The sequence below is a fragment of the Podarcis liolepis genome, assembly GCF_965112155.1.
Source record: "Podarcis liolepis genome assembly, contig: HAP1_SCAFFOLD_8, whole genome shotgun sequence".
Taxonomy (NCBI): Eukaryota; Metazoa; Chordata; class Lepidosauria; order Squamata; family Lacertidae; genus Podarcis; species Podarcis liolepis.
Genome location: NW_028148741.1, coordinates 3,638,603 through 3,654,915, shown reverse-complemented (window position 1 = coordinate 3,654,915; position 16,313 = coordinate 3,638,603). Strand labels below are relative to the sequence as shown.

At 43.7% G+C, this 16,313-nt stretch overlaps 2 long non-coding RNA genes across 3 annotated transcripts; one reads left to right on the top strand and one right to left on the bottom strand.

Moving 5' to 3' along the window:
- Window positions 1-2,154: 2,154 nt before the first annotated feature.
- On the bottom strand, window positions 2,155-8,005 carry LOC310699079. Its single transcript, XR_014521917.1, has 3 exons — window positions 7,991-8,005; window positions 6,993-7,619; window positions 2,155-2,309 (listed from the first exon to the last, which is right to left on the bottom strand). It is a non-coding gene; the product is annotated as an uncharacterized lncRNA (long non-coding RNA).
- On the top strand, window positions 7,432-15,850 carry LOC310699080. 2 transcript variants are annotated; one of them, XR_014521918.1, is made up of 3 exons: window positions 7,432-7,539; window positions 11,423-11,561; window positions 15,544-15,850. It is a non-coding gene; the product is annotated as an uncharacterized lncRNA (long non-coding RNA). The 2 variants fall into 2 exon arrangements; XR_014521919.1 differs by having other exon boundaries at window positions 11,423-11,575.
- Window positions 15,851-16,313: the final 463 nt, after the last annotated feature.

Below are 16,313 nucleotides of genomic sequence, written 5' to 3'. Positions count from 1 at the left end.
TAAGTGGTGAGAACCACCAATTTAAAGATGGCTTTAACGGGGGATAAGACAATGCGTGGCCAATAAGTCTACAAATGGCTACTAGTCATGATGGCTATATATTACCTCCAAGATCAGAGGCACTTTGCCTCTGAACACCAGGCGCTGGTGATTAACAGCAGTAGAGGCTGCTGTGCTCATAGAATTGGGAGAGACCCCATGGGTCATCTAGTCCAACCCCCTGCAATGTAGGAACATGCACCCATACGGGGATCAAACCTGTCACCTTGGCATTATCAGCACTACATTCTAATCCAGGCACAGGCAAACTCTGGCCTCCAGACGTTTGGGACTACAATTCCCATCATCCCTGACCACTGGTCCTGTTAGCTAGGGATGATGGGAATTGTAGTCCCAAACATCTGGAGGGCCAGAGTTTGCCTATTGAGCTATTGCCGAAGTAGTCATGATCTGCTTCTGGGGTTCACAAAGAAACCCGGTTGGCGCTGCGCTAAATGGATCTTTGATTTAGCCTAGCACAGCAGTCTTATGTTCTCTTTAAGTATTCGGGTGAAATAATATTCATGGACCTTGAGTACTTATTTTATATGCATTTAAATGTGCACTTTCTGTATTGATTTCCCCCCTCTGTTATCCACTGGGCAAATGTCAGTTGATAAAAAAGGTCAGTCTCTTAGCCAAGCTGACTAAATGCAAGCAATATAAGCATTGCATCATATTAAGAACACCACATGCCTCTGTGGTACCTCTGAATACCATTATGCTAGGGATGAACGGCGGGTGGGGTGGGGTGGGGGGGTTAGTTTTCATGCCCCATCCAAGTTTTTCATGCAGGCACCTGGAAGCCCACTGTAAGTGTGTGCTGGAACAGATCAGATCAGAAGAAACTTTATTTGCATCAGCCACTAGCCGTAGCAATGCAATGCAATAAAATAAAATGTACTGAAGATAAGAGGTAAAAACTCAACTATACAAAATACATTTTGGACATTTACAACAATAATCAAATAATAGATCTTATTCTAATTGCCCCTGCTAATTTTTTTGCAGTTTTTGCTGGGAGTGCTGGATTATGAGGACAGTTGAAAAACAGAAGGCAGTTAACATGGGGTGGGGTGTCTTTTTAAAAAGTCAAGCATCAAATAATCGTTTAAATGTAAAACTTTAGATTCTAACCATTAAAAATCTTAGGATATAGCACACACATTATTGGCACGTTTTCGAAATCAGACGTTTCTTTTAATAAATCATATTCCCGCCCCCCCATGCCCATCTGACCATCAGCAATATGGTTCTATGTAGAAAAACATTAAAAACCAAGTAAATAAAGTCCATTTTAATTTCTACTAAGTAGCAGCGAAACGCAGGAAAAGACCTGTAGCCAAGCAGATGCGTGTGAGAAGTGAGATTCTCTGTGCAGTTTTTGCATGCTCAGAATCTGGAGGAAATCACCAGAGGTTTATAAGCTGCTACTGGTCCCATTCATTCCCTTCCTGAACATTTTCCACCAAAGCCTATTTCAAGAAGCTCCTGAATAGCTCTGTGCTCATACAAGAAATGTTTAGACTACCTACAACCCTGCAACCCCACCTCAATCTTCAATAAACCACCTGGCTTGGCTGGCCCAAAGGTAAAAAGAGGTGGCTGCCAAAACAGATTTTAAAAAGAAACAGGCAAACACACACCCGCCCCCACCAAAGCAGGAATTCTATTTTTCCAACACTTTTCAGTTCTTACTGAATTCTCTACCTTGCATCCACTTTAGATGCCATTGAAAACTGTCATGCAATCACTAGGATTAGCACAAATAAATGTGGATTGTTGAGTGTTGTGTTATTATATTTAGGGAGCAATGCTATGAACAAGAACCTTGCGTAAAGGGAGGCAGAGTAGGTTCAGCTAGCGTAAAGTTACACCAGATCCAGTCTAAGTCCCCAGCCCTACCCCCGCTCTGGTCCTGCTCCCAGATCACCCCTTTTGGGGGACTCACACCAGCCTCAGCCCAGCTAGCTGAGCCCCAGCTGAGCAAGTTCCACGGCTGCATCTTTGGCTGAGACGGAGATCTGTTTCATTTTGGCAGATCTTGCCATAGGGCTGCCTCCGTGTTCACCCAAGCTGTCCAAAATTCCCCACAACTGTGCTTTGCTGGAAAAAGAGTAATCGCCTTGCTCATTTATAATAATACACATGATGGAAAGGCCTTCACCTGGTGCCAGGAGTTTCCCAGTCCTCCTGCTCCTTCTCTTTCTCCTCTTTGGTTTCTACGACATGTGGATGTTTCTGCACGATTCTCATTCCACCAGCTTTGACTGCAACAAAAATAAAGGGGCCTGTCAGATACGCTGCATGATGGCAGGCAAACACATTAAAGCCACATGAAACATTAGAAATTAGTACTGCATCATCAGAATTCGCCCATGAGCATTTCTGATGGTCCAAACGGACCGGATATTGTGATGACCACTATACAAACGCTGTTTTTTGTTCTACATAATTGTGAGAATGAAACACAGAAGTGATACAACATTATTTTCATCGTACTGCCTGAGAGGAATAGAAAATAAAAACAGCAGTGATTTTCATTTCCTATAACTCATATTCCAACAGCAGGAGCTTCGAGCTAACTGCTCCTTATATGTAACTTCAATCTCCCTCAACCTTTTAGTTGCACGGCTGAGGCCAGTACCAAGCCTGCTATAAAGACCACCAAAACCAAAGGCTTTCCTTTACAGCCATGCTATTATCTCACTTCATTTCTGCAGTTTCCGAAAACTGAATCTAGACTTTTAAGCCATACTCTGCTTCACTCCTACTGAGTCAAACTGCTACAATGCATTTAACAGATGAGTACGGTGGCGCAAACCAGTTTAGGGAAAAGCAAATTCTTAAAGCTGTTTTCGCAGGGACAGTGCATCCAAAACAAATCAAGACACTTGAAAGTGCTTGTTCGAAACAAAGCCTGTGAACTGTATTTTGGCTGCCGATAATGTTGTCTGGATTTGGGATGAAAAACACCCAATCTTTTTAAACTCCAGTGATTAATTTCCCAGGGATTGTGGGGGGACAATGCAATCACTTGCAGTTGGTGACAGCGTGGGATGTGGGATAAATTAAAGGTAAAGGGACTCCTGGACAGTAATGTCCAGTTGTGGCCGACTCTGGGGTTGCAGCGCTCATCTCGCTTTACTGGCTGAGGGAGCCGGCATACAGCTTCCGTGTCTTGTGGCCAGCATGACCAAGCCGCTTCTGGCGAACCAGAGCAGCGCACAGAAACGCTGTTTACCTTCCTGCTGGAGCGGTACCTATTTATCTACTTGCACTCTGACGTGCTTTCGAACCGCTAGGTTGGCAGGAGCAGGGACCGAGCAATGGGAGCTCACCCAGTCATGGGGATCCGAACCGCCGACCTTCTGATCGGCAAGTCCTTAGGCTGTGTGGTTTAACAGAGTAGTCAACACTAAACCACAATGCATGTACATAGCTGAAAAGCACTTGTGCGAATTACTACATTACACGGGACATTTTCCCATTGGAAATCAGTGAGATATCCCTCAATCCATTGATCATTCTGAATAACAATAGCATTTTCCCCAAAGATCCAGATTCCCTTCAACAACAATTCCCAGAACTACAGTATTTTTTTAAAGGGTGTGTTAAGACTTCGAAATGTTCCATCTTCTTTTTGAAAGTGCTTAGCTGGAGCCCAATATTTTGCTTGCTAGGCCTGTAAAAACATCTCCATCTTTCGGACTGTACTGATGCACATGAACTATCTTTAGGCTGATTGCCTACACCTTACATGTTTTTCTAAAGCAGAGGGACTTGTGCTTGTCCGTCTATAGGGACTTGTGATTGTAATAAGTGCCTATTAATACAACACATTAATGGGCCCCTCTTCCTCTCTAGGGTTGATTGGTAATTTTTGTCCAGGCTACTTCTCTTGTTGTTTTCCTCTCTGCACATGAACGCCGCAATCCATCGCACAATTATGAGCACTCAAATCTCACTGAAACCCATGGAGCTTGTGTCCACAAAACAATGTGCTAGATTGAGCCTAAAAACACTGTGCAGGATTGCCAGAAGCAGGGGAAAGCCAAGAAGCCACTTTGGGGCAGTTTTGGAGAAAGTGAAGAAGTGGGAGCACACACACCGGCCCTTAAAAAAGCATTATGCTCACAGCTGATTAACTAGGGGCCACCCATTTTCAGAGACAATTTCTGAACAATTAACTGTGCAGATCTGCAGGGAGGGGGAAATAGGAGGGGGCAAAGTAGTGCCACACACTGATTTTTCAACATTTCCCTGTAATTTAGCCAGTGTTCCTGAAAAAGGAACATGGCAGGGGCAAGGGGAAGGGAAATTGGCTGGATCTTAAGCTTGTTCAACACAGTCATATGACCTGGCAACCCAGCGTAAGTTAAGATAGCAATAAGGGTGGTGTAACTCAAACACTACTTTAAAGGCTTGTTTTCCCTAGGCTTAGGCCAGCTCAACCACCAGTAGCCTTGCAGCTGAATGGAGTCTGGCTCTAGTATAACTTTGTGCTGGCTTAATTTGCACCGGCTTGCTTTATGCCAGATTCTTGGGCATAGAATTGCTCTCTTAATGTACGGTTCAGCTCCTCAACACCACCAACACTTATCAGCTGTTTACCTAAGCAACAGCTGGTCCTCTCTCAAACTACAGAGCTCAAGTCAAACATGTCCTTTCTACAGCTTGAAATAATTTTTACTTTTCCTTCTTCATTGCCTTCAGTTTACACGGTTCTTTATATATAGTAGAAAGGAGTGTGGGGGGGAATACTTAGTAAACAATTAGAAAAATAAAGTATTCTTCACTTCCAGGAAATTAAAAAGGACTATAAGGAGAAATGTCCTGGATCATTGGTTCCAATTGGGGGTCTGTGGACCCCAGGAGATCTGTGGCACCATTCACATAACAAAAACTACCATAGGGATAGGGGAAAATTCAAAAGTAGGGAGTCCAAGGCTTGGCTTTTGACAAACAGGGGGTCTGCAGTACTTAGTTAACTGGGAACAACTGTTCTAGATCTCTCGCCTACCTCTTATAATAATGAAATTTCTTTAAACTATTTCCCTTACTTTCAGCATAGGACTTTCAAGATTAAGGCATCATGAAACAGTGGGGTCATACAGCTCAGGAACAGACTGGGAAGGTTAAAGGTTGAAGTAAGAGAAGTACTACCTGCAAGTGAGCAATGTAATCCGGGAAGAGGAAAGGGAAGTTAAATGAAGAGACCCTCAAAAATGCAGTTCTTGTTTTTCCTCTGGTGATTTCTAAAATCCACAGGGTTTACAAGCACAGCAGCTTCAAGACAGCTCCATGTTCAGAATACTGTATTGCACAATGTTTGGGAAGTTGCTTAGACTTTGCTCTGAACAACAAATGTTGAAGTTAGACAAATGAATAAATCAGCATGTGGAGGGGAATGTTTTTAATTTTTTTCTACTGAAATTTTTGCTTCAGGAGTTTTTATTTTATTTCTGAAAATCCAACAATAATTTATGAAAAGCACGGCAGGAATTAAATCAGTAGCAAGAATTTTCTGTGCTTTCATGGAAAGATTAACACAAAATAAGAAACTTGCTTACTTTTTAAACATTTTGTTTTAACCTCTACATTTAGGACATGGAAATTCTTTGGACAGTCACTTTGGAGATTTTTTTAATCAGTTATTTAATGAAGTTTTATTCTTTTTTATACTGTTCTATTTAACAGTAGCTTCAAATATTGCTATTGCACAGTGTGTCTAGGGCTGCAGCCAACCTGAGAATAGTAAGGTAAATGGACCCCTGACCATTAGGTCCAGTTGTGACCGACTCTGGGGTTGCGGCGCTCATCTCGCTTTACAGCTTCCGGGCCATGTGGCCAGCATGACTAAGCCGCTTCTGGCAAACCAGAGCAGCGCACGGAAACGCCGTTTACCTTCCCACCGGAGCGGTACCTATTTATCTACTTGCACTTGACGCACTTTCAAACTGCTAGGTTGGCAGGAGCAGGGACCGAGTAACGGGAGCTCACCCCGTCGCAGGGATTCGAACCGCCGACCTTCTGATCGGCAAGTCCTAGGCTCTGTGGTTTAACCCACAGCGCCACCCGCGTCCCTTTAACCTGAGAATAAGTGCTATTAAACTCACTGAAAAAAGCTTATACGATCTGGCTGCAATAGTACACAGTAACTCTGTATTGTATTATGGCATCCACACACACTTTGCAATGTTGCTTTGTGCTACGGTGTCTATAAGCTAGACTCCTATGAGGATCCACTCGGTGACCTCCAAGTGGCTTTTCACAAGACACTTGAGGGATCTGTTTTCTTGCATACGTTGGCATGGCGTCCTCAAGTGGAAAGGGAGTGGACAAAGCCCTACTTTGCCGAAGTTTCAATACGCATAGGCCATACTGTACAAAACTTTTGTTGCTTTAAGAAGAGGCGGAAGGAAGCACGTATTAACAGTGCAGCACCTTCCGTGCACCCCGATCCTCAGCACGTTGACTAGATAGCAACGTTGCAATCCTGCTTACCCGGAAGAAAGCCCCGCAGCTCTTTGGTAAGAACACTTCGGGCTGCAGCCGCCCCCGTCACCTCAATGAAAATGGGCTTGCTTCTTGTGCTCAGAAAAACAACAACAACCCCAACTCTGCTCCACGGGGCTTGCTCCCGAGTAAACGTGCACAGGATTTGCAGCTTTACAAAGAATCGGGCACCCGCCTCCTTCCCTGATGCGCGCAATGACCCGCGCGCACAAAACATGCCCACAACCCGGCCCACTCTCCATTTAGGACGACATGCAAAGACTGTGTATATGTGTGGAGGGGGTATTTTTAATTTTGAAAAACTTACCAGCTTCCCCCTCCTCCCCTAATCACCCCTCCCAACAACAAACTCCCGTTTGGCCAAGCCAAGATCTGGAGAGGTGGAAAGAGAGAAGGAAAGAGAGAGAGAGAGATCGGGGGAAGGTCAGCAGTACCAGCAGGAGGGTGTCCAGCCCGGGTCTCTGTTTTGACTTTAGGCGGCGAAGACATGCTCGCTCGGAAGCTGCTGCTGCTTGCTGCAAATCAAGAGTCAGCCCCCAAAAGCTCAAGCGCAAAGCGGCTCCTCCAGCAGCGTCCTCAGTTGCCAACGTGGCCTCTGGCTGCGCACGGATCTGTCGTCAGAGCGCGCGGCGAAGCGGGAGGAGGAGGAGAGAGAGAGGGACGCGCGGAAAGAGGAGGACGGCTGCTCCTTCCTCTTCCTGCGAGCAAGGAAGGCGAGAGAGGCGCGGGCGGGCGGCTGCCTCCTCCACTCTCTCTCTCTCCACCCCGTTTTTTGGCTAGGGGACCTATTGCTTTGTGTTTGTTTAGTCAGCTCACGCAATTTATACATTGCAAGAAAGAAGAAGTAGAGAGGTTTGCAAAAGGGGGGGAATCTAGGGTGGAATTGCAACATAGAATTGTAGGGTTGTTGGAAAGGGACCCTCGCCCCGAGGACATCTAGCCGAACCCCCTGCAATGCAAAAAGTTAAAATGCTAAACCAGGTTAGAAATTATGCGTCCCATCTGTCTCCAGAGCCTATGGAGGAGTTGCACCTTCAGGGGCTTAAGTTGGAAAGTTGCAGCTCCCCCCCCCCCCCCCGTGGCTGTAGAGAAATCCAATATGGGAGATGTTAAGTTGTGGCGAACATATTAGACGACACAGGGATTCTTCCAAAGCAGCTCTTTATTTGTAAGCTGGAACAGAACTGAACTGAGGAGCTCAGTCAGCCTGCTTATATAGAGCTCCACTAGAATGCAACAGTAACCATTTTCTGTAACTAGCCAATCACTGAACGTCACTTTCGATCCTTCATTTGCATACAAACTATCCAATCACTGAACGTCACTTTCGATCCTTCATTTGCATACAAACTATCCAATCACTGAACGTCACTTTCGATCCTTCATTTGCATAACTATCTACAGTATCCCCCTGCTAGCCCAGGGTGAGAACTTCAGTACATAACAGGAGAGACATGCTTTGTTGCAGCTGGGGCAGATGAAGGTGTTTGGTTATGCCGATGCAGGTGTGCCATTTCATCTGCACTCCTCCTAGTGGACATTCCTCCTCTGGTCTCTGCTGTGGATACACAACCTGACTGATGGTTTCCATGTGCTGTACAGTGGTACAGTGGTGCCTCGCAAGACGAAAATAATCCGTTCCACGAGTCTCTTCGTCTTGCGGTTTTTTCGTCTTGCGAAGCAACCTTATTAGCGGATTAGCGCTATTTGCGGTTTAGCGGCTATTAAAGGCTTAGCGGCTAAAAGGCTGTTAGCGGCTTAGCGGCTTAGAAAAAGGGGAAAAAAGCGAAAAAAATCGCAAGACTCGCAAGATGTTTTCGTCTTGCGAAGCAAGCCCATAGGGAAATTCGTCTTGCGAAGCGCATCGAAAAACGGAAAACCCTTTTGTCTAGCGGGTTTTTCGTCTTGCGAGGCATTCGTCTTGCGGGGCACCACTGTACCTCGGGTTAAGTACTTAATTTGTTCTGGAGGTCCGTTCTTAACCTAAAACTGTTCTTAATGTGAAGCACCACTTTAGCTAATGGGGCCTCCTGCTGCCGCTGCACCGCCACCACACGATTTCTGTTCTCATCCTGAAGCAAAGTTCCCATTGCTTGGTCCCTGCTCCTGCCAACCTAGCAGTTCGAAAGCACGTCAAAGTGCAAGTAGATAAATAGGTACCGCTCCTGCGGGAAGGTAAACGGCGTTTCCATGTGCTGCTCTGGTTCGCCAGAAGCAGCTTCGTCATACTGGCCACATGACCCGGAAGCTGCACGCCGGCTCCCTCGGCCAATAAAGCAAGATGAGCGCCACAACCCCAGAGTCGGCCAGGGGTCCCTTTACCTTTACTGGAGACCTCGACACACAAAGAAACGTTTCACAAGTCAGCCAGGCAAGCAAGAATTTAGGTCTGGCCAAGAGAGGAAGCTTGGGATGGGTGTAATTCCAGAGGCCAAATGCAGCTGTCCACACCTAAGATTTTGCACCTCTGTTACTGACAGATACTTCACTAAGTAGTTTTGGTTGCTTACAGAGTATGGTATTTCTGATCTCTTTTCTTTCTGTGAGCTTTGGATGAAGAGTGTCACACGAGTGCAGTTAAACAAACAAACAAACAAACAAACAAACAAACTGTACTCTGTAGGTCACTGGCCATACAGCTTGTCTACGTAGGGCTCAGGCTGGAGCTATATCCTAAATATCTGTGTAGCTCTGGGGAGGAAAGCATCTTGGGAAGGGCTGAATTAGAGCAGCCAGATTATTGGGCTGAAAAGTGTTAAACAATCCTTTCTCTGAAGGGCCCTGGGTGAGGGGTTCACTCTTCTGCGTGTTAAATAAGGGTAAAGATACAATTGTAGGGTTGCTATACGCTCGGAATGCTATATCCACATTCATCAGCATCATCCAAATGTCTGGGAATATCTGGACGTATAGCAGACAATTTTGCTGATGTTTAAATAGCTCGAAAACGGCATTTTTTGAACTTTGGGCAAAACAAAAGAAAGCTCAACAACTTTTCCATCTTGATTTTCACTGTTTGAAATATTGTATTTACTTTCTCTGTTCCGCTCTTCTTCTTAATTTTCTTCCCTTACCTATTCTTGCTTTTTCCTTTCTAGATTATTTTGGCTTTTATTGTATGTTGAAAACGTTTAATAAAGATTGATTATTTTTTTAAAAACCCCCAACCGCTCATCCTGACCCCCCCAAAAAAACTAATTTTAAACATGAGAAAATGTGGTGAAGATCAGGAATTGCAGAATTAGAAAAATAGAAAAAATATGGCTGATTTATAACTGTATGAGTGTGATACAGCACATTGCCTCAAAAACTGCATCTGAAGGCCCAACAAAAGGAGCTGCTGCTATATTGAGCTTTCCATATTCCCAGTCCCTGTTGGAGGCTTTGGTTCCCTGTTTATCTATCTTAGATGTAGTCTGCTGGGTACTTGCTGTTGCACGAGCTTTACCTTCAGGTCTTTGGTAGATGATTTAAGATTTCTGTTAACTTTGTTCCATACTTTATCAATCACAAGGTTCAGGGCTTTTGCCTCGTGCATTTTTCTCCCAAAGAATATGAACCGGTAGTAGGCTATAAATAATGCATTGTGAAGGCCTTGCATTCTGTCTCCGCTAAGTCTGTGTGTAATATAACCTCATCTTTTTCATGTGGGGAGCTTGGTGAAGTATATAGATGGCTAGGCTGCAGCAGGAAGTATTAAAATGGGCTGCGTTTATTTTAGGAGAGAAATTATTTATTCAGGGAGATAGAAATGTATTTTTCGACTCGTTTTTAAGTACCAGATAATCTCTAATTATGACTGCTGTATTCTTAATCACCAGAAGTCTGTTTTTTTCAGAATTGATAACCACTTCTTTTCCTGGGCACTCCCTACTTAGACAATAAAGACAATTAATTCTCTTGGATTGGCAATTCATCATAGTTAAACACCTTGTGGGAGGCACATTCTTCTTCCAAATTAATACACTCCCCCCCATTACTTTATAATTGGAACACTTTCCAATTTTACTGGGGATGAAAGGGGGGGGGGAATGTAAGGAGTAAATCATGGGTTAAAGGTAAAAAGACCAGAAAAGTTGACACCAACCAATAGAAACAAGCTATCAAATGTTTATGGGATATTATTTAATACTCAGGTAGAAGAATATAAAACCTTTATCAAGAAATGGTAGAGAAACTATAAAGAAAAGTGCTTTTAGATGTACAGTGGTGCTTGTGGGCCTCCAAAATGAATAAAATTGGTGAAAAGGAGATTGAATGTACTAAATTTGTACAAAACCAAAAAGAGGCCCCGTGACAAGAACGTGTCTTCCAAGGAGATGGAATATTTGTAAATATTTGTAAATACAGTGGTGCCTCGCAAGACGAAAAGAATCCGTTCTGTGATTCTCTTCGTCTAGTGGTTTTTTCGTCTTGCGAAGCAAGCCCATTGATGGATTAGCGGATTAGCGCTATTAGCACTATTAGCGGCTTTTAGTGGCTTATCTGCTGATCGGATCAGCTGATAAGTGGCTTAGCGGCTTAGAAAAAGGGGGGGGGAAGGGAAAAAAAACCCAGCAGGAACTCGCAAGACATTGTCCTCTTGCGAAGCAAGCCCATAGGAAATTCGTTTTGCGAAGCACCTCCAAAACGGAAAACTCTTTCGTCTAGCGAGTTTTACGTCTTGCGAGGCATTCGTCTTGCGGGGCACCAGTGTAACGAAGAGATTTCGTAGACATGCACACATGTTGGAAGTATGGGAAGGCAATTAAATATTGGTGGATGGTAGTGAATATTAGTTTTTTTCAGTTTCATATTGTATTAGACTTTGAAATGTTTATTACATTTTGCCAAATATCGTGTTTCTTATTTTTATATCTTGCAGTGGTTAAAAGTGTGTTTTCTAAAACGGAAGAAAAGCAGTTGAAGACCGATAAAGCTAATAAGAAACATTTGGGAATTTGATGGCATTTCTGAGGAATCCACAATAAAGTGGCCCTGAGGAGAAGGAATCTAGTGATTTGGTATGGAGAACAAGGTAAGAAAGGGGCAGAGGGCAAACTTGACATTGCGAATCACGAAAAGGTTGAGATGGAATAATGGCTTTTTAAAAAATCATTTTTATTTGATTTTACAGATAGAAATTTATAACAATACCAAATACATATCCATGTATAGAAAATTCTCTGAATCTCAAGACTTCCCCTCCATGGCTCTTATTGCCAACATTTTCACCTACTATTATTCCATACTCTATATTTTATATCCATCCATGTTATCCATAATCTTTGATACATTGAAATGACATTGAAATCCTGCTGATGTTTTCATCTGCTTACAGCGGTCAAAATAATGGCATTTTGTATCCAACAGTCGGAAAGGTATATGGAAGAAATATAATTCCATGTGTTTAGATATTATTCTGAATAGACCCACTGAAATCAATGGAGTTGTCAGTGCAAACTTCCAACTCCCATTCATTTTAGTGGGTCTGCTCTGAGCATGATTTAGTCAGGTAGAATCTTATATATACACTATACAGCAGATGTATATTGTGTAGTTTTTCATAATATAGATCTCAGCTTGTAAGCAGGTTGATCTCAATTGGCCCTTCCAGGGGTTCCCCCCCGCTCCCCCTTTTTTGTTGTTGTTTTTTAAAAAAAATCATTGATCCACATAAATCTGTAACTGTAAGTGAAATTATCATGAGATGCGATCTACCTGTATAAGATTTTAAAAACGAGACGGAGTTGGAATCCTTTCAAGATGAAGTGAAACTGATAACATAACACTTAGAGTTAAGTTTATAGTCTGCAAAAAAAGAGAAAGAAATATATCACTAACATTTGGGTATTCTGATAATAGCAATCATGAGAAGAAGAAAAACACTTTTTTTTTTTTAGATTTAGATTTAGATTTAGATAAATTTATTGTCATTGTCCGTATATACACAGTATACACAACAACGAAAATCAAACACCCACCCAAAGACCGGGTTCACATATACTTCCCCAGTATTTTTGGTGGCAGTGCATGCAATCACATTGAAATCAATGCGTTCAATGTGCTTATAGCTGGGCTTCAGATTACATTCTGTTTTTAACACAGGAACTCAAGAACCAGAGTTCCTGAGTTAAACAACACAATGTAGATTTTCAGGGTTTTTTTTTTTACATCAAATTTGGTTGTGATTTCTGTATTTAGTAATGTGTCTCTTTATTGCCTTCCTTAAACAATGCTTTTTATATAGGTAAAGGTAAAGGGACCCCTGGCCATTAGGTCCAGTCGTGGCCGACTTTGGGGTTACGGCGCTTATCTCACTTTATTGGCCGAGGGAGTCGGCGTACAGCTTCCGGGTCATGTGGCCAGCATGACTAAGCCGCTTCTGGTGAACCAGAGCAGCGCACAGAAATGCCGTTTACCTTCCTGCCAGAGCGGTACCTATTTATCTACTTGCACTTTGACGTGCTTTCGAACTGCTAGGTTGGCAGGAGCAGGGACCGAGCAACGGGAGCTCACCCCGTCGCAGGGATTCAAACCACCGACCTTCTAATCGGCAAGCCTTAGGCTCTGTGGTTTAACCCACAGCGCCACCTGTGTCCTATATAAAAATCTTTATTGTGGTTGCTAGCAACATGGTCCTATGCATGTTTATTCAGAACTGAATCTAATTGTATTTGTTGGGTCCTGCCATACTACAAATAATCAGAATCCTACCATTTATCAATTTTTGCGGTTTTGGGGGGGCACCCCCTCAAATCTATAACCAGTGCTTTTTCTGGGAGTACTCAAGAGTACCGGCACCTTTTTCTTTCATAGAAGAAAAGCACTGTCTATAACAACATATTTTTTCTGTCTTGCGGCAAAGCTAGGGCTAATCTAAAAGTGGATTAATGCTTTAGTCTGCAATCCCATCTCCAATTCCCTGTGGTAAGGGGAACATCCTTTTGAGTAGACATGTATAAGAATGTGGCACTGCCTGTATTGTTTTTGGCTGAACGTAACAGGATTTTATGTTTCTACGGTTATGTATTGTAAACCTTGAGAAGGGGTGCCCCATACACTTTCAAATAGCCGACTACTTTTCAAGTCAATCATCTCCTCCATATTCCACTTCTCCCAGCGGAGGCTGTTAGGATTCCTTATGTGGGTGGCTAAGGTGTAAGGAAAGTTGTTTTTCTTGGACATATTGCAGCTTCCTGTAGCGAGACATGAAATATTCTGACAGCACTGGGCTGGGCCAAGAGTCTAAAATGGGATAACATATGCTAGCTGACTAAAGAGACCTATAAAAAAATAATAAAAGCTTTTGTTTTGTTGCTGGTTTCGACAAGGAAAGCTGCCAAGCATAGCATGTTGTAGAACCCCTGGGGCGGTTTCCCATGTTAGCAGCTTCTATTGTATGCATATGGTGATAAGCACCAGCCTGCCCTTTTCAAGGTTTTTTCTCCTACGCACTGAGGCCATCTGAGATTAATACTGCTAGATACATTCAATATTGGTTTACTGGAATCCACGAGGATTTGGACTGCTTTCCTACACATGTAGGGTTTACATGGCACAAAGATTAAAGCAATCTCCTGCTGCAAAGATTCCCATCCCCTCAATAATAATAAAAAAGGAAAAGCTGCTGGCAGTCTTATTATACCTGTTGTTGATAATGCATATACAGTGGTACCTTGGGTTACATACGCTTCAGGTTACATACGCTTTAGGTTACAGGTTACCTCGGGTTAAGAACTTTTCTTCAGGATAAGAACAGAAATCGTTCAGCGGCAGCAGGAGGCCCCATTAGCTAAAGTGGTGCTTCAGGTTAAGAACAGTTTCATGTTAAGAACAGACCTCCAGAACGAATTAAGTTCTTAACCCGAGGTACCACTGTATGCAGACAGATATGATAGCTATCTTTCCATATCATGAGACCCAGCATAAGATCTTTGTTTGGACAAGCATACCTGTATTGCTAGGGAGCAAGTGACGCTGTGGTCTAAACCACTGAGCCTCTTGGGCTTGCCAATCAAAAGGTCGCGGTTCGAATCCCTGCAACAGGGCGAGCTCCCGTTGCTCTGTCCCAGCTTCTGCCAACCTAGCAGTTCAAAAGCATACCAATGCAAGTAGATAAATAGGTACCGCTGCAGCGGGAAGGTAAACGGCGTTTCCATGTGCTCTGGTTTCCTTCACAGTGCCCCGTTGCACCAGAAGCGGTTTAGTCATGCTGGCCACATGACCCGGAAAGCTGCGTGTGGACAAACGCCGGCTCCCTCGACCTGAAAAGCGTGATGAGTGCCGCAATCCCATAGTTGCCTTTGACTGGACTTAACTGTCCAGGGGCCATTACCTTTTACATGTATTGCTACTTATTTTATATTAAAGGTAAAGGTACCCCTGCCCGTACGGGCCAGTCTTGCCAGACTCTGGGGTTGTGCGCCCATCTCACTCAAGAGGCCGGGGGCCAGCGCTGTCCGGAGACACTTCCGGGTCACGTGGCCAGCGTGACATCGCTGCTCTGGCGAGCCAGAGCCGCACACGGAAACGCCGTTTACCTTCCCGCTAGAAAGCGGTCCCTATTTATCTACTTGCACCCAGGGGTGCTTTCGAACTGCTAGGTTGGCAGGCGCTGGGACCGAGCAACGGGAGCGCACCCCGCCGCGGGGATTCGAACCGCCGACCTTTCGATCGGCAAGCCCTAGGTGCTGAGGCTTTTACCCACAGCGCCACCCGCGTCCCTTTATTTTATATTGCTGGAGCATAATTATTGCCTCCTCCTTTTAAATATATTACCTACACTTGATCCCCAAGATAAAGTATATCATGGGTAGCTGAATATAGTTTTATATAACTCTCAATTCGCCATGAAATGTTAAGATTTGTATTATATGCCCTGGGGTCTCCAATCCAGTTCAGCCAATGGCAGATTCACACCTTATCATTTCTGTACGCTATTCTACTTACTGTATTGGTGTTGACTGGTAACTGGATTTATAAACTGACTCCATTTTGTTTCAGGTGTTGGGAAATCAAAGAACTGTAGAGTTGGAAGGGATCCTGAGAATCATCTAGTCCAACCCCCCTGCAATGTAGGAATCCTGCCCACAGCCATCCGTGGGTGGGCTCAAACCCCAAACCTTCTTGTTAACAGCCAGACACACCGACCCATTGTGTCACAGAAGGGCAAGCTCTCTGTGTGGTCCTATATCTGTGATAACATTCAGGTTATCTTTCCATATCGCAGTCATGAACATGCATGCGTCCAATGAATCTAAAGTTGCTCTGATAAGCGAAAATTCTTAGAATAAAACCCTATAAAAATCTGCTTGATTTACTTTTGAAACGGGCTGAAGTGCAGGAACTCCTCTTGACCTGTGAATCAGGCTGAGTATTGAAAAGCATAATATTCGGGGGGGGGGGGGAATGTGAGAATCCATGGATACAGAACACCTTAGTGGTACTTGTAGGAGATCATTATGTGGCTGACTGCAAGCTAATTGCATTTGTTCAGTGACTGAGAAAATGGGATACAGATGGGAAGTGAGCGGTAGGAAACACCCTACTGTTGGAGAGCAAAATAAAGCAACTGCTACAGGGTATTGCACGTTGTTGTCAAGGAAAAAAAGGTTGAAATTGCCTACCCCACGCATGCGCTTTTTTCTGCTTAAATAGCTCTTTTAATTAATTTTTAGCAATGTGTTATTGTCACAAAACAAGCATAGTAATGGTTGAGGGCAGCTAATAACATACACTTCTTCAGTGGGAGTATAGCTGAAGTGATTGACAGC